The 23,227-nt window shown below is 37.8% G+C and overlaps 1 protein-coding gene across 1 annotated transcript in view; it reads left to right on the forward strand.

Moving 5' to 3' along the window:
* TENM3 (teneurin transmembrane protein 3) overlaps positions 1-23,227 on the forward strand; it is a 2,204,264-nt gene that overhangs the window by 1,486,540 nt on the left and 694,497 nt on the right. Inside the window, exon 12 of the mRNA XM_039540233.1 lies at positions 18,839-18,926. The gene's annotated coding sequence lies outside the window, so the exon portion shown is untranslated. The remainder of the gene's footprint in view (positions 1-18,838; positions 18,927-23,227) is intronic.

Below are 23,227 nucleotides of genomic sequence, written 5' to 3' on the forward strand. Positions count from 1 at the left end.
CATTGCAGTCATACCTGCAAGTGAAGGAAAGGAGCTGATTAGCTACAGGGTTCCATGCTGCTGAATTCAGCTAACAAACCTACCACCCAGGTGGTTTTTCAGCAGTTATTTCTGCTTCGTTAGCCCAGCTTGAACTTTATTAGGCAAGTTTCTTCCTTTCTTGCAGCAGCAGATATTTATATTGATAAGACTCAGTAACTTGCTGATTGACGTAAGAAAATAAAACGTGCTGACACAAACACCAGTGCCACATTTTCATACTGTTAAACTAATAATAAAAATCAGAGGGGGGGGAAAAGTCAAAAACCAGATTATACTAAGCAGAATTTTAACTAGTAGATAGCATAAAAAAAAATTAAGGAGCTAGAAGTTAAACACATAAATAACAGAAATTGGAATAAACAAGAGTGCAATGGTTTACAGACAATATATAATATTTTGTCTCAATTGCACTATAAAATTCAGAAATCAGTCACTGGAATTAATTTTGTTTATATTGTCTATTAAAAATCCCCACAGGTTTGGAATGTGGGTAATTTTTATTCCTTATAAGCAGATATTCCAACACAAGAATTCCCGAATAATGAGGAGAGGGAATAAAAAAGAGAGAAAATGTGAACTTGAGTATTTGAATAAACTTTATTTTTAAAAAAATTACATTCTGAAACCATCTGAGTTTTGTGAGTAAGTGTGACACAGTTGTTTCCTGAGAGACAAACTAATGCACCTACATTTTTTAAAATGTTCTAATAATGCTATCTTCTGCCTTGACAAGCGGAAGACCTGAAAATATCAGCTTCACATTGCAAATACTGATGGGCCAGAGGCTGATGATATAATCTTTTGGCCAAGTGGCTAGAACTTTTTTAAACCTTTAACTTCAAACAAGATAACTCCTAAAGGCCTGTTTTGGCAGAAGCAAAAGGCGGAAAGTAACAGGCATCCTTCATGTTTACCCACCCCCAATCAGTGCTGAAATCAAGAGCATCCTAATATGTCCCAGGTTTAACCAGCCTACTAAAACACAAGGTCATAGCCATTCCATGGGCTAACCCAGAACTACAACCCATGCAGTTTACTGCCTAAGGAAACAGCTGAGTCTCCCACAAAAAACTAGTTTCCCTACAAATCCCTTGCTACACTAAAAGTGATTTGGTATTTAATTTACAGGAAAGGGAAACATTACCCTGAATCCAAACTTCTGTGACGGCAGAAAAACTAGCCACCATTCCCCATAACTTCCCAAATTTGTAATTCTGTAAATAATAAAAAAAAAATCTTATAACCAAAAACCCTGCAATTATTCAGTAAATAGATTGTGCCTGAACAACACAAAACCTGCCTAATTGTGTCAAATCTAGATGTACCAATGCAGTCTAATTGCTTAACAATGACACCCCATGCTAATTCAGTGCACAGTACAAAACCTGATGAGCATAGAGCAATAGGAAGTTCATATCTCCTGAAGGAAACGGAAGAAAGGGAAGAGTGGTGGGATTTTTGTAGGGGTGAGTGGTAAAGCAGGAAGAGGCTTTTACTTGGTGCCACCTTTTATGGGCATCCTCTGCCACCTTTCTGGGTCAGTTTCATTGCTTGTTAGACATGTTGGGATTGACTAATAGCAGTCCTCCTCACAAGAGAGGATTACCATTGACTAGTAGGCACCATAGAATGTGCCGGGAATGTGGCGCACCCTCCTTAACCTCACCCTATAACCCACCAGTGGATGCAGTAGACAATGCTCCTTCCCCCAGATGGACTCAACACCTAGGAGAGACTGAATCTTGTATTGCTGCAATAATAATCCATGGCTGATGATTTTCAGAGCAGTATTGACTCTCACAAGAGGAACGATCTTTCTAATGTGGAACTTGATTATATAAAATGAGGAAAGGACAAGAATGAGAGAAAAGTTGTCATTATTGAAGGTACACAAGTTCCCTTCAGATCTCCACAGCCTAGGCATGTGTGCTGTGTTCTTAAGCAGGTTAACGTAATTCAAAATAGACCTGTTAGGATGGCTATGCCACAGGTGATAGATAGTTATAGAAGGTGTTAGAATCTTTTCAAAATATAACATTCTTAAGAAATGCACACTTTAGGAGTTTGGAGATGGACAAGATGACTGGTTAGATCTTTCCCTATTGAACTTCCAATATTATTGCATAAGAACCATTCACTTCTAGGTTACAGCTCTAAAAATCAGTCTATTTCAGTGGTGATGAAATCATAGTCCAAGTAGTCAGTAAAGGTAATATAAGATTTGCTTGTGTATTCTATTTTATATTTAAAATCAAACAAAAGCTTCCCTACTGCAGTGACTAATAGGAGATCCTAACGTTTTTTTAAATGTGCCCAAATGTTCAGCCATGTGCTCAGTCTCATAGGCTGAATGTTAAAGGTGCTGCCACCTTTTACACCCCCAAACTGGCTGTTGAAGGCGTTACCTGGGGAATACAGAATATTGCATGCTCAGAAAAAGAAGTTCCAGTAAAATAAATGTTTCTTCATCCCAGGTCTTTGTGCTATTCACAGCTGTTGTTTTAATCAAATTGCTCTCAGATGAATCGATGCAGGGGCACCAGTTGATTTATATGTTCCTGTAGAAGGCCCAAGAACTTCATTAAAAAGCGTATCGACCACAATACAGCACACTGAGGAGCACCTTTAGAAGTGCCTTTTAGTAACAAGGTCCTGTAGAACTATGGCAAATGATTGTTCTACCTAAAATGGAAAACTAGAGGTGGCAATCAGTGGTGTACTATATGTTAGCCTTGGGGTGGGTAATATTTTTGGCGGGGGCGGGTGAGATCTTTTTATACTCAGAAAGGATGGACAAGTAGATATAGAAGCTGAGATGGTAAACTTGTATGATTTTTCAAGATTGCTACAGGGCTAAATGGGGGAATGAAAAGAAATAGGGAAAAAACCTCTGCAAAATCTAAGCTATCTCCAAATCTCTAGATTTTCCCAGTGTGGCTCATTACCTTTCTGACTGTCTTCAGAATGTAAGGGCTTTGGAGCAGGCATGGTCTTTCTTTTTGTATATTGTAGAATGGCAACCACATTATCAACACTACACAAATAGTAATAGATTCAGGGTCTGAATCTGCACCAACTCACCAAACTTGCATTGATTTCAATAGTACAGAATCAGACCCATAATGTATATGATGTTTTGAGATCCTTCAACATGTAAATGATTATTTATAATATGTAGTAATGTATCTATTGCTTTGTGTGCATCTTTTTTTCTAATGTAACATTTTAAGGGAAAATATTGGTATAACAGTTAAGCTCCATTCCATGGTTTATGCTTTATGGGATCAGAAATAACAGAAAAATGCCATTTCCTAGCTTTTCTGTGGGAAGAGAGCTACAGTGGGCTAGGATTTTTATATTTTCAGTATTTTATTATGCATACTAGACACCACTAGTTCTTTGAGGAAGTGATTTTGATCAAGTACAGTAGATTGCTAACAAAACAATACAGTCAATGAGACAATATATACATTATGGAACTTATACCATAATGCACAGACACCTCTATTAAGTTTACAATTCTGTAATGTGCACATAACAACAAGGGGCCTTATCTAAAAATCCCTTGGAACATCATTAACGTCTTCCCTCATTCTAGCTGTACTAGCTGAGTCTTGCCTGTATTAGTTGAGTTTGTATTGGAAAAAAGTTAATCAGATTTTGCTTTCTTTTACAGGAAACATAAGAATATCTTAAAAACAACTTGAGCATCAATAAAAGCACACAAATTAGATATGTTCTGGGAACAAACTTTTTCCAAATAGATGCAAGTTTTCCACTGGGAGAAACAACACATTTTGGTCTATGTTTCTATTAGCATTTCACTCATAACAACATGAGGTTCTCCCGGGTGAAAAGAAAAGTACATAGTTGCCATTATGGGAATAAAAATCCTGCCGGTAAAAATCATAATTCAAAAGGAGAAGCATTAGTACTTTGATGTAAGGTATGATAGGTGGGCAGTGATGTTTCTGTCATTATAAGCCACATGAGAAAGCAAAAGAACCCAATCTGCCTAGTCTAATAGCTGGTGTTGATATTGGATGTAATGTGTTGCTGTTTGATGGATATCACATTCACATAACCTGTTATTGGTTGGTTGTAATTATGATGTATTGTCTTCATGACTTGCCACTTTGCAACCTAATTTATTATGATAGTTAAAGTAACATGCTCTGTTTATAATTGGATGGCCACTATTGATATGGGTAATGGATCTCTCTTCTGAAATACAAACAGTAACTAGATGCACAGCATGCAGATAAGTTAAGTATCCACACTACCTGGGAATCAGCAGGTATTCCTCATGACTTAGCGTCCAGATGTATTTTTCTGGTAGCTCAGCACATCTCTAATTGCAATTATATTTCATGTCCATCTTGTCAGAGTTCTTAGAAAAGAGGACTCTAGATATAAATCTTTAAATATAAATGTAAGCAGGTGGGTGCCCAGGGTATTACTGCAGACTTAGTGATATTACTGGCATAGATTTTCATTCAGAATTCCCATTTATATCAATGGGAGCTCTATCTTTATCTCTAGGGCAATACATATCCCATAGAATAAAATCAAACCTCCTTTGAACTGGAACCTGCAAGTCACCATTTTCAAAGTGACAAGCCTTGATATGATGTAAGTTTAGCTCAGTGTAATCAATAGCATTAATACATCGGAAGACAGAGCAAATTCTGAACAGATTGCAGGTTTTCACACAATACATTGATTTGTTTTCTCTATGTGAACATATTAACATTGTAGTTATGTGTGCAGTTGGTATCGTATTGATTTTATTTTCCTGTTGTTTAGTCACTGTTCAAGGTTGACAAGGGCAATTATACCCCACCAACGTTTTAGTCACCATACTTGTCCAAGGCATTGATTTCCAATAGAACACTTATTGGATTTATGGGCATACCACCTTTTCATTGCCATGTTCAATTCTTCCAAAATAAGCAAGAGAAAAAAAAATGCATCCTCGCAATGTCTCTAAATATTAATGAAGAGTTTGTAAAAAAATATTGCCTGAGGCATGTGTTTCTGATCAGCATATACTTCTTAAACAGTTTGATTTCTTTCAGTTAATCCAGTCATGGATATTGAAGAGCAAACCATCAAAATCTTTTAAGACTTAGCCCTTCTCGTCCCCCTCCCCCAATCTTACTGTTTCACAAGTTTCTGAAAAGACTGCAGAAAAGAGGAGCAAAGAATATTGGATCTAAAACCACATAGTGGTTTAGCCTATGGTGATAATCTTCAGTTTTAGGTGAATCAGATCTGATACATGGTTTGACATGAATATCTGCAAACTAACTTAAAGTTTTCATCAAATTGTAGATGGCTTTAGTGAAGGTTCACTGTTGGCAATCTTTATGCAACCCACTGTGTAATTCACCTTCATTTTTTTTTGCTGTTCTCAAAATATAGAAAGGGAAACTGTAATTTTCATAGATAAACCTATTGCACCTATATGTTATAGGATACCTTAATGATCAGCTGCCATTTAGTGGTAATCACTCAGTGCTATAAGGTATGGTGATTGAAAAACACAATACATCAATTACAATGAACCCATTTGAACCAAGCACTCAGAGTTTGCAGTGGGCTTTCAAGTTTTTTAAATGAATTCAGTGGAATGACACTTTCTTTTTAGTTTCCTTAGAATAAAAAAGATAAAAGCCCATCAGGTGGGGAAAGGTCCTTGTTTGTTTTCTGACAGATTTTGCACTTTAGAACAGAAATTGGGAATCTAATTAGCCATTTGTATGTGTAAGTGCCTGATTGGCACATTAGAGAGAAAAGGTGGGTGAAGTAATATCTTTTATCGGACCAGCTTATGTTGTTGAGAAACAAGCTTTTGAGCTTACAAAGAGACCTTAAGAATATCAGATATACATGACTGGCACATGCATATCTGGTATTTACATGAATAATTAAGGTGCATGTAAGTATTTGCATACTTCTGATTTTGCAAATCTGTGCCTCTTTGATTAAGCTGACAGAGACAATGGAGAAGAAAAAGGTACTAAAGTTACTTTATAATTGAGACTGTTACAGATCACTGAGTTTGGAAAGTTTTATAACGGGTTTGTTCTTGGCAGGTTTTGGAGGCATCTTTTTATGTAATTCTGCAATTGTATAATTGCACCTTAAGGGTTCATGAGCAATTGTAATTGAGACTCTGATCTTTCAAAATTATATTGGCAATATCTGTGTGAAGTAAATATAAAGTTAAAGGTAAATTCTGGCTCCATATCTGCTCTAACTCCTGACAAAGAATCAACTGACAGACCAAGAGTATTGGCAGAGTTCTTCCAACCAGATTGTTTTCCCTCAAAACTGACAGAAATGATTTTCTGTAGGGCCAGAAAGACAGAAGCTGGGGAATGACATAGAACTCAGAGGTGTTTGCATGTGTCAGGAAACCAGGCAGTGAGTGATCAGCTTAGTGGTTGGAGCAGGAGTCTGAATGCCAGGGTCAAGGCAGGCTCAGAACCAAAGCCAGAGTCTGAATGCCAGAGCCAACAATAGAGGCAGAGCCAGGCATCCGGAGCCAAAGGTCGGAATCAGATTACCAGGAGTGGGGGAAGGCTAGACCAAGGCTGAGATGAGGCCGGGAGCAGGGCAGGGTCCAGGCTGGACAAGGGCAGAAGGTAAGCACAGGGAGATAGAGAAACTGTAGGCATGTGCACTGAGCTATCAGTAAGCTTGTCTCACTGTCTTTGTTTTTTTGGGTCTCAGCCTCATCATACTGCCTCATCATTCAAGGCTCTGATCACCACTTTCTTCATTCCTTTTTTTTTTTTAATCTCCTTTCACTCAGTCTAGTTTACAGAAACATGGCAAGGATTTTTTTTTCTTTTTTTTTTTTGCTCTATTCCATTTTCCTTATATTCTCACTAGTCCCTATAGGGAAAAATCTTTGATTCCAAGCTGACTCAATTTTCATAAAGAAACGTTCTTTCCATAGAATATTGCTCACAATGCTACAGAGCATGAGCTGCAGTTTCTTTGGTTTTGCACACATTACATAGCACACATCTTTGTCATGACTGTGAAATACAATAGTATTTTTGATTTTTGAGGATATATGACAAAACCTTCATCTTTTTGTTTCCTTAGTCCATAGTTCTTGCCATTCCTTGGCAAGCTCCTTGCACACTTTTAAATTCTTGTCTACTTAAGGGTATCTACCTACTCGTTTTTTAGAGCTTGTTTTGCTGCTTTGTCAGCTATTTCATTTCCATATATTCCAATATGTGCCAGAATACATACTAGTGCTACACATATAGCTTCTTGCATTATTTCCATTATTTCACTTATGTTATTTCTGCTTTCCCAAGTCCCTGTTCTGATTGTCATCATGATTAGATAAAATTACAGAGGCAGAAGTCGCACGTCCAGCTGTAATTTGATTTTTCTGTAACTAATAATTTTTAGCTCTCTCAATTTTTCTTTTTTACATCTCTCCTTTACCTGTTTTTTAGACCCTGATATTATGAGGAAGTCTCCAGCAATCCATATAATTTTGTCTATTAAGGACCCAGCAGTCCTCAAAAATCTGTTGTGTACATCATTTCCATGATTCCCTTTTACCTTTGCCCAAAAGTTTAGATCAAATAGTTTGATCCTTAGATTTATTGATGCTTCTCCAGTGGCTATTTGCAGCATACAGACTGATGTTATCATTGGGCTACATGCCAATCGCAGAGCTTTGACCAGCAGCCGTCCCAAGTTTCTAAGAATTGTTTTTGAGGCGGAACCAAAAGCTTGGCATCTGTACTCAAAACTGCTCTTATCACTGTTCTATACGTCATCATTATCAATACCTTCTTAGCTGTACCCCCTTTTGTTTCCAACTACATTGCCGTAAATTCATCCTACATTTACATTTTTGTACAATATTATCCGAGTGACCTTTCCAAGTTAATTTATTATCAAACAGTACTCCTAGAGTCAGTAAGATACTGTTGCTACTGGGTTTAAGTGCAGGCCTACTAGCTTCCTCAGCCACTCAGGCGGACTGATCCATAAGGCAGCATAACTGATGCAGCCCAGCTGTGCTCATTAGGCCACCAGGCAGGCACAGCTGCAGGGCCTTATTCCAGACAGCATGTTTGTGCACAAATGCACGCTGGCCTATCAGTGAAAATTATACACCCCTCTTCACATGGGAGTTAGGATCAGTGTTGGAGAGAGCTCAGAACATAGGCTCACAGAACACTCTTTTTGAGGTATTCATGTGCACTCATGATAGAACTGTTTGTTATTTGATTGGCCAGATTTGAACTCAAAAATTGAGTGTTTAAAATAATATTTTGATACACCAAGAAGCTGTCCCCCAAATAAGCCAGTGTTCCTTCCAAAACTTCAAATAACTTGATTATGCAGACAGTTCAAATCTGAATACAGACATTCCTTAATATCTGGCATTCAGAGGTATTTGGTTTTTTGTCTCAGAATTACCAATATTTAGCTTGTTCTGCATTCAGAGGCAATCTACAGTAGAAAAATGCACACAAAAGCTCTTTATCATGTCATTTAATGCAGATATAGTCTGCTCAGTTACATATGAATGTCCAGCATCTAAACTTGGGATCAAGAGTGACTAAGAAAACACTTTTAAATAAGTGTTTTATACAACTACAATATAATGATACCCTAAGCCCCAAACCAATTTAAAATTGTGAATGGTATTTACATTCCCAAAGACAACATTGTCGCCCCACACACACACAATCATCTTTCACTTTTTAAAAAAATATATTTTTCAGATTTACAGCCTCCCTTGAGCAGGTGCATTTTTCACAGTACTGACAGCAGCAGACCTAATTACATTTCATGTAAATAAAGAATACCAACCTCTCTTTAAGCAGTAATCTAGCGTCAAAAATGAGGTGTATTGTTTATTTTATTTTATGTACAGCTTTGCTGATTTGCCACTAAAAGTTTGTCTGGGAATGTGCTCTTGACTTACATTAATTTAAGCAATACAATGTTGCAGTCTTTACTAAAACGCCTTTTTCCTCAGTTTTCATTACTAAATGTTCTTTTCTCTGTGCTAGTGAGAATATAATAAATATTTTAATAGTGAAAAGGTGTTTGGGTTTTTTTTGTGGGACTTGCGGGGGGATATAAGGTCTCTTTGATTCTTTGTGAGTACTGAAATATGATGTTCAGAAAGTTACGTAGTGTGGGTAAATTTCTAATTGAAGAAAGATGTTCTGGATTTTGAATTACTAGCACTAATAATTACAGCATGAAATTCTTACTTCAGACCAGTTTCACTAATGCCAAGTTTGGTCTGAGAAGAGAGAAACATGGTGCCTTGATTATCATGTACATTTTGAACATGTGCCCATAGACGATATCGCGGGGAGGACTGTTCTGTAATGTTGCCTTCTCCTATGATACCAATTATTTTAAGTGTGTATGATGGCTCATTGACACCCTGTAAATGGGAGGCTGCATCTCAGCAGGTTTTACTCTTAGTACTGTGAAGATGAAAATAATATAAAAAAGTGTGTTCAGTGGGAAAGAATTCCATAGACAACCTGCCACAAAAACATTTTCACTCATTAAAAGCCTAGGTGCAGGGTTTCTAACTAATGACATTTTTTAATACTAAAATGTTGTATTTTTCCATATTCTGTTCCAGAAGCATTGTTATTGAAATTTACTTGCTATCAGCAGCTCTAGCGGCTGCTGTTAATAACAAAATGAATTAACAGCATGCAAGACTCCATGGAGACTCTATAGGTATATTTCAGTTGCAATATGGGCACTTGCCATAAAGTGGGCTAGCTGTCTTTTACTAATATATAGTAACATTATTTTATTTTACTATGACAAGGCTTTAAAAATATATATTTGTGTAAGTGCTGGTAGTAAATGTTCCACAAGAATGTGTTTTTTGTCAGTGGGGAACCTAAGTTAATTGTTAGTAAAGAAAAATGTGAGATCCAGAGCAGCAAGAACCAAAAATTTGTGACTAATCTGATAAAGTGCACATTCAAGCATTCTCTTACATACATTGTCTAAAGAAACAGCTTTATTCTTAATAAGGAAAACAATTAACACTTAAAAGTATTGAGTCTTCTTGTGGGATCAAGGTGCCTGCACTGTGGGCCCTTGAAATATTCTAGAAAGCAGTGTCCGTGAGGGCTATGCCCCTCATCTTCCCATCCCTATGCACAGTTTTAGGAGTTTAAAAAAGGTAAATAGACCCAACTACCCTTCAATTCCTTCTAACCACTGATGGTGCAGTGATCTCAGATACAATGAACCATAATTTTTTCCCCTTTCTTCTCCCCTTTAGGGGATATTTTCATTTGTAGTTTGTTAAATTGTCATTTATATTGTCAGCTGTTCTTAAGAAAGATGAGGAAAAGAGGAGGATGCCCATACAGGACACACATCATCTGGACCCACAGAGATGGGAAGGTCGCTTCTCACTATGGCTGGCAGGGGCAGGTCTTCAGGTGTAATTGACTAAAAATCTGGCAATCTGAAAATCTAGCATGGCCTTTACAGAGTTACTCACCAAAGCGACACTGTGTCTGACATAAATAGCATCAAGATCTTGGGATCCATTCTGAATGATCAAGTGTAATGCCAGAGATTCATTACCAAAAGGTCCTTGGACCTAACCAGGTCAGCAAAATCCAGTGTAGAGGACTTTGCGTTGTTGATTCTGAAGAGCTGCTTGCTAAAGTGGTACTGTGCTAGTGTGACCATCCTGAGGACCCAGGTACTACTTTTGAATCGACAGAGTCTGGTGCTGAGGTCCTGGAAATATGAATGCTGTGCTTAGCATGAGTGGGATTGAAGTTAATTTAGACTTTGTCTACATGGGGAAACTCAGAGCTTGTCTACACAGCCCCATCCTGTTCAAACAGGATTACATTAATGTGAACTAGGAACCTTTCAGTTTGCACCCTCAGTGCCAACATGGGGGAGTTACAGTGAAGCACTTTGTATACTGCTATGCATACCACCATAGTCTGAACTGTGGGGCAGTGTACACAAGCCTTCAGGAAAGTTTATTTAAATCAGGCTTTTAAATGGTTTAGTTAAACCACATTTAAATCCCTCTGTGAAGGTGCTTATTCAGAATTATCATGGCCTTAATTCTGCCTTTACTTGGTTGAGCTTAATTCACTTCAGAAATGAACTAAATTAAATCCCTGTGTGAACATACTCATTCAGAATTAAACTGGCCTTAATTTGGCTTTGTTTAATTCACTTCCAAAGTGAATGAAATTAAACTGAATTCAGGCCACTTTAATTCTGAATGAGAGTGTCTACACAGGGGTTTAATGCAGTTTAATTAATCCACATTAAATTCACACCTCAAGAGCTTGTCTACACAAATGATCAGTTTACATCAAGCTGTAGTGTGAATCTTCCCTTACTGGCCTTACTGTCAGTGTGGACCCTGTTGATGCACATTAATAGTTAATGTGCTTTGATCTAGTCCCGTTTCCAAAAGGACTAGATCACGGCACATTAACAAACTGTTAATGTGCAGCAGCAGGGTCCACATGGATAATTAGTTATTCTGAGGCAGGCAGGTCCAGGGTAGATTCACACCCTCACCCGCTATGAACTCAATGTTTGTGTAGACAAGCCCTTATTTAATTCAGATTAATTTTCCTGAGTGCCCATTTGTAGACAAGCCCTAAGTCTAACATGAAGGATCCCGCACCATTGATTCTGGAGTGTCATGTGTTTGGCATAAGCAGCACCAGAGTCCATGAATTTGGGTTAACCAAGTCCATTATCAGTGATCCAGCCCTGTCAACTTTACAGAATTGCTTGCCAGAGTGGTTTTATGCTCATTATGAGCAGCATCTTGATTCCCAGATCACAGAGTTGAATCCCTGGATCCACCAAGGGTTGGACTTTATGCTCATTGACTTCGTGCTCAACATTAGTAGCACAGAGGTCCCTGTATTAATTTATATTGACTGTATCTTGGGCTGAGGACCTGCCATTGTCAATTCTATGTGTTGGATAAGCAGCACCACTGTCCCTGGCTCCATTCATGCCCGAATCCAATGCTCAGGGAACTGCCCTACTATCTCAGGAGAATTACAGGTCAAAGTGGTTCTGTGGCTGGGATAAGTGATGCCAGAATCTTCAGATCTTCTAGATCAAGCAAGACTGACACTTCATCAGTGTCAAAAAAAATATGTCTGGCAAAATCAGCATCATAGTCTTAGGACTATTGCTGGTTAACTGAGTCCAATGGTAAGAATCAAGCATATTTGACTCTGATACATCACTTTCCAAAGTGACCAAGGTGCCCAGATCTGTCCAGGTCGATGCCAATTTTCTGGCTTCGTTCACTTTATGTTCCATATAACAGTTACTGAAATTCTGGATCCATGAGAGTCAACAGAGTCCAGTGCAGAGAGTCAAGTTCTGCAAAGACCTTCTCATCAATGCATCTGTATACGTGGATGGACATTGAGGTCTTGTTTTTTTTCAGTTACCTGCTTCTTATCTTGGGTTTTGTGGGTCTCTGTAACTTAGGGTTTTACTGTGTGCCAACTGTCCGAAATTGATTCGGGTTCGATAAGGTTTGTATTGGGTGAGGAAAAACAGGCAGGACCAGAATAAGGTGCAAAGCCAAGTGGCTGCGTTTATTTAGGGGAAAGTTACAACTTGAGCCAAGGGAGAGAGGCAATTTTTAGCTGGGCTGTCGTTAGGCAATATAAACAACCCAAAAATCATTAACAGTACAATTCTATACTGCTCACTGCACCACACTGGATAGGCAGACACACCAATCACACAAGATGGGAATCGGGTTCGTCAGGGCGGTGCCCGGTGCAACACAGGAAAGAGACCCACAGGCCACTGCCTCAACCGCCCTTGCTTTCACACTAAGGGTAAACCCAGAGTGTGGTGCGGCTGCAGTTGGGCAGATTCCACTCACACAGACCGTGGGGACAGGAACCCCTTGGTCAGCTAATCCCCAGGTGGAGACAGCTCCCAGACACAAACACTCCGGACAAAGACAGAGCAGTGACTCACACACTTAAAACAGTTTACAATAAACAATTTATTAAAACCTTAGAACAACTATACACCTAGGCAATTGTGCAATTATGAGCTCAATACTTTAATCCTTAACACTGTGTACACACTTGGTACTGGGTTAGGGAGGGGAAAAATAGGAGGCTAGATAAGCAAACTGCCAGAAATTAGAAAACAAATACCGCACTCCAGGCGCAGCTGACCAGCAGAGCAGACACCAGAAGCATGATGAGGTCCCAGGAACAGGTCTAAGGCGACAACGAAGACGACATGACACGAGCTAGCTATACCGGGAGGAGACCCTGGCCAAAAGGTTGATCAGGCCCTTCAGCTGACACGCGGACACTCCACACAGATTTTGGGTGGAAATCTAGTTTTATAGAAAGGGTCTCACTCACACGTGTCAACATCTGATTGGTCCCTGGTTCCTGCTCCCTCCAGGCTTCGAGCTGTTCCCCCCCACGCCAGCAGGATTTGCACATGGCACACTGGGGTATCTGGGCAGAATTAGGCCTCTGTATACAGTACTCTGGAGTTGCTGGGCAGAACTAGCCTGACCTCCAGACGACCGGGCCCAAAAAGAGTGGGAAAATGCGTACTACGGAGTTGCTGGGCAGAATCAGGTCTTTGCACACTGCACTAGCCTGACCTTTAGACGGCCCAACAGAAAAAAAAAACAGGAAAGTACACACAGCACTTTAGTGTTGCTGGGCAGGATTAGGTCTCTGCCCTTTCCTATGCAACAAGAACCTGGTCCAAGATGGAGGCTGCCTTGTCCTTTTAACAGGACAAGATGGTCGTGGACCGACAATTGGCCATACAGAGCCATAACTGCGTATCAGGTTGCGACACCAACGTCTGCTCTACCTGATAGAGTATGTCTGTTCATAACCAGCCCTGTGGATGCCTCATTCAATCCTCTTCTTGATATTATAAATACCAGAACTATCATGACTTGGGATATTTAAGATGCTTAACAAAGAAAGACTAAAAAAGAGCATGCCTATATGCCTTCTCACCTCCCCTTGCCATCTGCAATAATAGCGAACTGGGATACTTTAGTGAACTGGGATACTCCATTTGATTTCTAACCTCTTCAAGATTTGTAAGCTCTGCAGGAAATAAGGTTCCACTTCAGTGTCCTGGAACTGAGACCTGTGTTTTGGACTGCAAGACTTATTTCCTCTGATTAAATCCAAACCTGTCTATATTCTGATGGTCAACATCAAAGTGATATATTGTATCAAATGCCAAAGTAAAGGTTAATGGAACCAGCTAGGTCAGAATGCTTATCTATTAGAAAATGTAGCATCAACCATTGGATCAATCCAATGTCTTACCTACCAGGGAAAAAGGAAGTTTTGGCAGACTCTATGAGCAAAGTTTACACTCAATAACACAAGTGCTCTATCAATGTCTCCTCCTTGCATTCTCTATTCTGCAAGGTGGGGAAGCCCCAGAAAAGTCTCTTGCTGCCAGTGGTGATGCCCATTGTCACTGGTTTTGCTTCAGGAATGAGCAAGAACCAATGTTACTGATGGACTCCTTTTGCCGGCACTGTTGTCCTCTATATATTCCTTCTGATTTTGTTGATTCTGGAAGTCAGCTGGGACAAAGCTAGATCCTATTTTAACTATGAATAGAGCTTGACACTTTTTTATTATTAAATATTCTGTGTCTCATGGTGACTCCCTCAATCGCTGCTCTCCAGTCTCTGGATCTTGTATCTCAGGGTTGAGATATCTTTGAGTCTCCACGCAAGGTGAAGTTCCTTGGGTTGACAGCTTAACTTCTGGTTTGCTAGGATTCTTGATGGAGAGTGGCCTTCTCAGTTCTGAATAGTCTGTTGGAAAACTGGAAAATTTGACCAAGCTGACCAACTCCGGTGAACTGGAAGAGACTCTCAAGAGAACAGCTCAAAAGGGAGTTGACTGGAGATGGTTTTCCCTTGTTATGTATTAGAATGCAATTGACTGACATTTCAACTTTTCACTGTCTGGTACACAGGTCAGTAGTATCTTTGTTCACTCTCAAGTAACTCAGTAAATGAAATGGTTGCACTATGTGCTCACTAGGGCTGCTTAGGGTAGTTGTTTTGTCATGTCTGGGTTGTGTTCTGAGTTCTGTGGTGAGATGGATTCATTTGAGCTACCCTCGGAGTAGTCCCTTCTGTGTGTGAAGTTTTTTTTCACAAGACTCATGGAGACTCTATTCACACATTTGTCAAAGTGTTCTCTTCCATAACCTTGTGACAATGCATTTGTTATAGCTGTTACTTTAGGTCAGACAGTAAATGAGATATACAGGCCTAATGATTCCATATGCCATATTATATACAGAAAATATGTCACTATCTATGTCCTTATCCTAATTTCTGTCTTTGATGGTCTCGGTCCATCTTTCTTGGCACTAGCCTGTCTGTATTTCTCCATGCCTTATTCATATCCAGGAAGATTTGGCTCCATATTTTGGCTATCCAGTCTTTTATATTTTCTACGAGGACCAGATTAATTCTTGAGTTCCTTCCTAGTCCCCAAAAGCAGGAGGTGGGACTAAGTGGCCTTTCATCACAGCTCAAAGATTACCCAAATGCATCCTCTTATGTATCACAATTATTATGACAATGTGTTTTCCATAACATGTTTTCCCATGGGCCTCATCACAGAAGCCTGCCCAGCTTCTTTGGAGTTGTAGGTTCAGAATTCCTGAAGAAGCAGATTCCAAAAGCTTGTGGTGGAAGCACTTTCATCCCACAAGTGTGAACGTAAAGAGGCTCATTTCAAAGAAATTTAGTTACCGGTAACTAACCTTGATTGTTTAATGTTTTTAAATGTAATTTTTGTTTACATGAAATAGGAAAAAATATATATACATAAAGTATATGTGTGGGCACATATTCTCTTATGACACTCTAGTGTTAAACAGTAGGATTCAGTAATATTAGTGACCCAGAAGAACATGAAGTAGCTCTGTAGGAACTTTCACACCTTGTTTCCACAGCAAAACCAAATAAACTTGATATCAGCAATTTGTTAAATGAACATTAAATCCGTTAACAAAAAGAAAACAAGCAAGTTGAATGAACACCCAAACATAGAATCCAAATTAAGTTAATGATAGATTCTTAGCTTTCTTTACAGTGAACTTTCAGAGATAGATCATCAGCTGGTATAACTTAATGATTTGTTTATCTGACCATCAAATAGTAAAACAGTTTGCATTGATTCTGTGATTCTCCAAGCTTTTTTCAGAGCTTTGTCTCCATATTGAAATTGCCATTCAATTTTTTGTAGTGTTTAGTGACTTATTTGGAACAGAACAAATACTATTTACCGGTATCTATTTTGTGTGCATAATTTTATTTTTTTCACAGCTATGATCCCAGGCAGATTTTCTATCTATTGCCCCAATTAAAGGCATGTGACAAGATATGTGCAGTGTCTCAAGATGTTAGGTCATTCATGACTGGGATTATTATCCACTACTCCTTTCAGGGCTTCCATTATCCTGTTTTGTGTTTATCATCTCTTATAACATTATCTCTTCCTATGATTCAGTTATGAATTGGCTACAAAACTATAGCTGAGCCATTTTTTTCAGAATGTTATGCCATTCAGTATTGGTAGTTAATGTAATATCCACAGTCTCTGCCTCCATAAATTGAGATCATGACTCCTGAAACCCTTCTAAAGTGTGGAGAACATACTAAGAATGGCCTTTGACTATTTTTCAGATTATGATTTTACCATTTCTTTTCATATTCTGGTCCATCTACCCAAGGGATAACTCTTTTTTAAAAGCTTCCTGTAAAAGTTGCTGTTGGTGATGGTGGTGGTTTTAGATTTGGCCTGTTTCCTTTAAAAATAAAATATTGGGGAAATTGTCCTTCACAATGCATTTTTATGGTATGATGTTGAAAATATTTTGAAAAGAAAACACCTTGTGGTGAAAAGATATTGGCACAAATGTATTACATTTGACTCCTTTCTTTTTCATTCCATCGGCATCCTTTTTTTTTTTATTGTTACAGAGTTCAGTATTTCTGACAGGCTCATAGAAATAATTGAGTGGACTGTGGACTGTATAGACTAATGTTGGAGACACGGTCACAAAGCAAAAATAATTGCAAAATTGAAATGTATGGCATGAAAATCTTTTTTTTCCCCAATGAGAGTACCAAAAGTGAACATGTTTAGAATGTTAAAGAGAGTATGATAAATATGAAATGGTATTTTCAAAAGCTAGCATTATAGCACTTGATTCTACACACCATTTTTAATTACTAATTCTCTATTTTTGTGACTGGCTGTACCCCAAAAGTTGCTGAATATTAAATGTAGAAAGTTACATTACAATTAATTTCTGAACAGTTAAAAATGATTGTTCAGGAAAGTGACAATGTGAAAATGGCTTATTGCTCAATAAATCTTCTCTCTATACGTATTCTACTTACTTATGAAAGTAAGCATTGTCATTTTGTTTGTTTTTGTTGCTTACTATTGTTGACTCTATTGGTTTTACGGGGCTATGGGAGAGTGAGTTAGAATGTTTTCTAGTTCACACATCAACAGAATTGTTAAATTACAACTGAAAAATCGTTATTATTGACAATGTTAATGCCAGAAAGAATGCAGCTAGACTTTCAGATCTCAGGGTGAGTTTGGCCAGTGACAGTTAGGAAATAACATTTTACTTGTGAGATGACCAGATAAAATATGAAAATAAATGAGAGAAAACAAATATGGAATCCCAAAAAGTCATTCTTACAGTTGGTATCCAAGGTATAATAGGCTGGCCAGAAAACAAGAATTCTGTTGTTGTTGTTGTTGTTTGTTTTAAATTGAGGTTTGGATATTTGCTTTTGTTCTGATATGAACCCAAAGCCTTTTGAAATTTGAGGGTGAGGAAGAAAGACTATCTCAGAATAATCAATAATCCAGTGGTTAGTGGATATGGGAGACAGATTCCAGTCCCTGCTTTGAATCAGGCAGAAAAGAAACTTGAACTACATTTCCCACATCTCAGGCATCTGCCTTAATCCATTGACTCCCTAACTTTTTACTAAGGCAACCCACCAACTTCATTTTGTTTTTGTTTGTTTACCTGTTTTTTGTTAACAACCTTCCCAGGGTCTAAATTCGGGGAGGGAATGAAGTCATAAGCCAACATTGTCATCTTTATCCTCTCCCACAGGTGTGCTGCCGCCTCCTTCTCTAGAACCTCCCCTCGCATCTCAGGGCTTGCCCTCAGCACCAAACCTGTGACCCATCTACAACCTGCTCATAACCCACCTTTTAGAAAACACTGTCCTAACCACTAGGCTATTCTGGGAAATTCCATCCTGGACCTGACAAAAGTTTCAATGAATCTGATGCATTTCCACAAAAAGTTTTGATTTTGATGGTTTAGAATTTCTCGATGGAAAACTTTCATCAAAGAAATTCTAGGTGCAATCAAGTAAAATTACCTTTTCCAATGCTTTAACATTACTCTAGCAATATCCATAATAAATATTCACAGCAGATAACCTACATCTCAATTTACCTTTTAAATAATATCTGAGATCCAATGATGCATTACTGTTAAACAGAAGACAATGATGATGATCCAGAACAAGATCAACATTTAGTATTTCTGCCCCTCAATAGAATTGAAAATTATTAGTGTATTTTGTAATTAAGAATCATTATACATAGAATATTTTTTAAAAGTTTCTCCTTGATAAATTCATGCTTGTGATCCATTTGCATTACAGATTTCTGGATTGTTTGTGTCCTGCTGGAGTAAAACCGTTGTATTAAACTCAGAAAACAAAGAGCTCCTGAGTGAAGAAAGAAGAAAAGGTAAGTCAAAACATCCCAGGGTCTCTGGTTGTATTGGGACTCATAAATTGCAGTAAAGATAATTAAATGTCTAACTGATATGATAGTAGCAGTACTGCAAAATCACAAAAGACCAATCTGTACTTTGTCTCTGTACCCTACTTTCTAATCCATTACCAGTAATCTATGCTACTGGATCAATGATTATGTCCTTAAATTTTTATATTAACAATATTGGGTCAAATCCAGAGTTGGTGTATATCAGCATAGCTCTAACTTCAATGGACCTATGCCTGTTTACACAAGCTGAGGATCTGGCATATCTCTTTTTTTTCCTTTCTTTTTCCTCATTCTATTTCCTATCCCCCACCCCTCCACTGTATTTACTGACCTTGTGAAAAGACATCATTAACAAGTAAATTATCATATTTCAATATTAAGTTTAGTTATCATGATCTTTATCTTGTGTTCTGAATATAAGCCATGGTGAGGTATTCATGCTATATCATGGTAAATATTTGCTTTTTAGTGGTACATACTCTTGCTTCATATTTTGGAACTTTTAGCAGTAGCCATGAACTTTAATAAACTCAGTTAAAATCACCCAAGTTATAAGTATGATATGTTAAATATCTATGTTCACTTGGAAGTGTTTGCGTTAGGCAGCAATCTTATTCCCAGCTAGTCTTGATCCTCCTGAGGAGCACTTATGTGGCAACCATAGTGAATTGAATTGTACCTAGTTATTTTTTTCTCTGGTTATAGCTCAGTGAGTTTTCTCAATGGTAGCCAACGTCTAGTAATTTAAAGCTTGTGAACCTTGAAAAAAAGGTTTGTTTAAAACCATATTCTGGGTCTTTTCCACCAAATGGAAATTGTGTTCTACTAGGGAACTACAAAAGATTTTAGAACAGAGTATCTGATAAGCATTCTGCTCATTAATGTTTGTACAGTAGTCTGCCTTAAAGATCTACAGTCTCCTGGAGCAAATCATTCAGAATTCAACTGCACTCTTCAAGTTTAATGTGTTGAGCTCTTTGAGTTTCCCTACCCCCTCCTGATTGATGGTTTGTTTCTTCTTTTAATACAAAATTCAGTAAAATTTCCCACAGTGAAAAGGGTTTTTTAATTATGAAACACCAGCGTGTGGGAATGATTCAATTTACACATCAGAAAAGTTCAGTTACTTGACCATAATTTATTTTGGTTCTGATCATTCATGGATCACAAATTCTTTTTTATGGGGGTGGGGGCAACCAAAACAAAACAAAACAGGAAAATGCTTTAAAAGGTGCATCACTCTGTCAGCATAATAATAGACATTTTGTTACACACTTACCCATTTCTGTGTTTCTACTCCTGTTGTGATATTTAATTTAAATGTATAAAGCAGGTCCTGAACAACACAGTTTTCCTCTTGAATCTGACATAGATCCAGTATATGTAAGAAGAGCTAGGGGTGTCTAGCTCATGGAACTGTGAAGATAAGAGAGAGTTGCAAAATAAGATAATTGGGGTTTAAATGTTGCACACAACACCACTGATTGCTTGGGGTTTCTTTAATATCCTTCTCAGGCACTGACTTTTATTTTTCCCCATGGGGGCCTAAGAGAAAAGTGATAACGTAGGCCTTAAAAAAACCCACCCTGAGTAATTAATCAAAACTGAAATAAAGCACTGGGAGGAATGGATGGATTGTGTACACATCCTCCATGCAGTGTAAGACTCCTTTATTGTTTTGTATTCAGAATGCAGTAAAGCTTAAGACTTACTCTGGTTAAGATAAAGCAGGTTTTAATGATTTACAATTGTAGATTTCATCTGTAGCCTTCCTTAGAAAATCAGTGGAGTAAATTTACCCTTGTATTTAAACAGCATAGGGAAAACAAAACCAGTAGAAATACCCATAATAAATTTGTATACTCAATAATCGGTGTTTTAAATAGAATTATTTTATGATACCAACCCCCTTTTTTAAATTTTCAATCAACTGTGCATCATATACCTTATGTACTTTGAAAAAGTTAATGCGCAACAAGAAACTTATGGAGTTAAACTAGATTTGTATTTTTAGGTAAATTGTCACTGCTGTATGCGGGGAATTAGTTACACAACCCTAAGTATTGCTAATCGGAGTCTGTGTATCTAATTTCAGGCACACTGTGCTTAAAAATTTAATCACTTGTGTTGGCTTTCTGCTATAAAAATATAACTCAATATGCAGTGCAAAAGCCATATTCTGGTTTAATTAAGTACATTGTTGATTATATTCCTTCATTTTTTCTAACATCTCTATTTTTCACCTCAGAAAAACAGCTTTCTGCAGCTACCACTATAGTAAAGCATGTCAACCATCTCTTGGCTGATAAATATCCACTTTTCATCAATTTTTTGAAAGATGCTCTCCGTTACACTGCATTTAGACTTTAATAGCTAATGTATAAACTTGAATGTTTTAGTGGCCCTGTGAGACAGGCACTGAAATAACTTTTCATAGCATCTGTACTTTGTTGGTTGGGTATATTGTTACACAACAACACAGGCATTTCCCTTTGTAAGGTTTAGGAGTGGGAACAAAAATAGAGCTAACATGTATCTGCAACATGTGCCAACATGACATTTTCTCTTCTTACCAGGCTGGTGTAAGCTTGCCACTATATTAGATGGACTTCACAAGTTCCTGTTACCACCATTACAACTACTACTAATTTACTTGTACCCTGTGCACTAAAATTCTTGTCAGCAACAAGAAATAACATAGGGCATATGATAGCAGCAGTAATAGGGCTCAGTTAATAGAATAACTTAAGGAGTCTTTTCTATATGTAAATTTGATAGTTCTATGGCTTTCATGCAAAAAGCCAAATTAAGGTTAAAATGTACCTGTAGGTTCTATCCAAGAGCTAATTTTACTAATTCTGTGCATGAGAAAGGAAGCTTGAATATTTTGCTTTCCTAATATGTTCTCCTAATTTATGCAAAGAGTACTTGCATTCAACAGTTAAATCATTTTTTCTTACTTCACATAAAGTCACCCTGTATTCTGATATAGAAGGTAAATTTTTGACGTCTTATGTCCTGATGCAAAAATAACAGCTATCCACCTATCTTTAGTTTTTTATACAACAATTAATTTTAAACTATTCTCTTTTATCTCCAACATGAACACATATAATTTCACAAACACCCAGTTTCAAATGACTCTCAGGGTTTTTTTAACTATTATAACACTATGTGCTTTTTTGGAGTTGCAACAGATCAATCAGCTGGCGATCCTGAAGATGCAGCTCCTTCTTATTGTTTCTTTAGTATGTCCGTCTCTTCATTACCAAACAAGACCTGTGGTTTTTCTTCAGCTAGGTCTGTGTCATTGGAATTCTACGCAGGTCACAGTATTTCTGTGTAGGCTGGGGTGGCCACAAAAATCCACAAATTTGGTTTACAGATGATAGGGTTTTCCATTGTGTGTGCACGTGTGGTGTGGTGGGGGGGGCTCTTTAAACAATTGTAACGCCACATGCTGCCAGTCCATTAATTTGTGAGTGTTTTGGACTGTAAGTAATATGCTCAAATCCAGAGACCTCCGTATGAAGAGCTCAAACTATGTAATAGCAAATTGAGGTCCATTGTCATTCCTCACTACTTTCAGACACCCAAATCTGGGAAAAAATTGCTTCTGGTTTTATGATGATCTATTTTGAAGTGGCCTCCTCTAGTTGAAATACTAGTTAGCTTGAATATCCATCAATGACAACCAAATATTATCTTCTCTGTTGAGTGAAAATTTTACCTAATCATGTTGAATACTTCATTTGAGGTGTATGTATTTAAGAGCTGTTCTTTAGGTAGGGGTGGCATATGCAACGGTGTTGCTCAAGCAGTTACCACAATTTATGATGAATTTGTGTCACAAATACCTTTGTTCATGTCTAGCCAATACATTATCCTTTGTGCTCTCTTTTTGAGTTTTCCATTTCAAGGTGCACTTCATGAATGAAGTATAATTTTTGATCTTTAATAGGATCACAATATGCTTACTTTTAAGAACACTATCCAACAGAAAGAGCTTATATCTGTAATGTACCTATTGCTTAGCTATGAATTGATTTTCCCATCCAGAATGTACAGTTTATAGTATCTCGTCGTCTTCTGCAGAAATTTGCAACTGTTCCCATGTGCATCATAACAGAACACCTGAGTACTTATCAATGTTGAATTCCACTTCTGGAGGCTGACTCTGGTGGGTTTCATCTCAGATAGTGAACCAAGTGTCACGTACAAGTAAACAACTTTCTGGAGTGAATTTTATGGTGCAGTCATAT

The sequence above is a fragment of the Mauremys reevesii genome, linkage group 5 (genome assembly GCF_016161935.1).
Source record: "Mauremys reevesii isolate NIE-2019 linkage group 5, ASM1616193v1, whole genome shotgun sequence".
Taxonomy (NCBI): domain Eukaryota; kingdom Metazoa; phylum Chordata; order Testudines; family Geoemydidae; genus Mauremys; species Mauremys reevesii.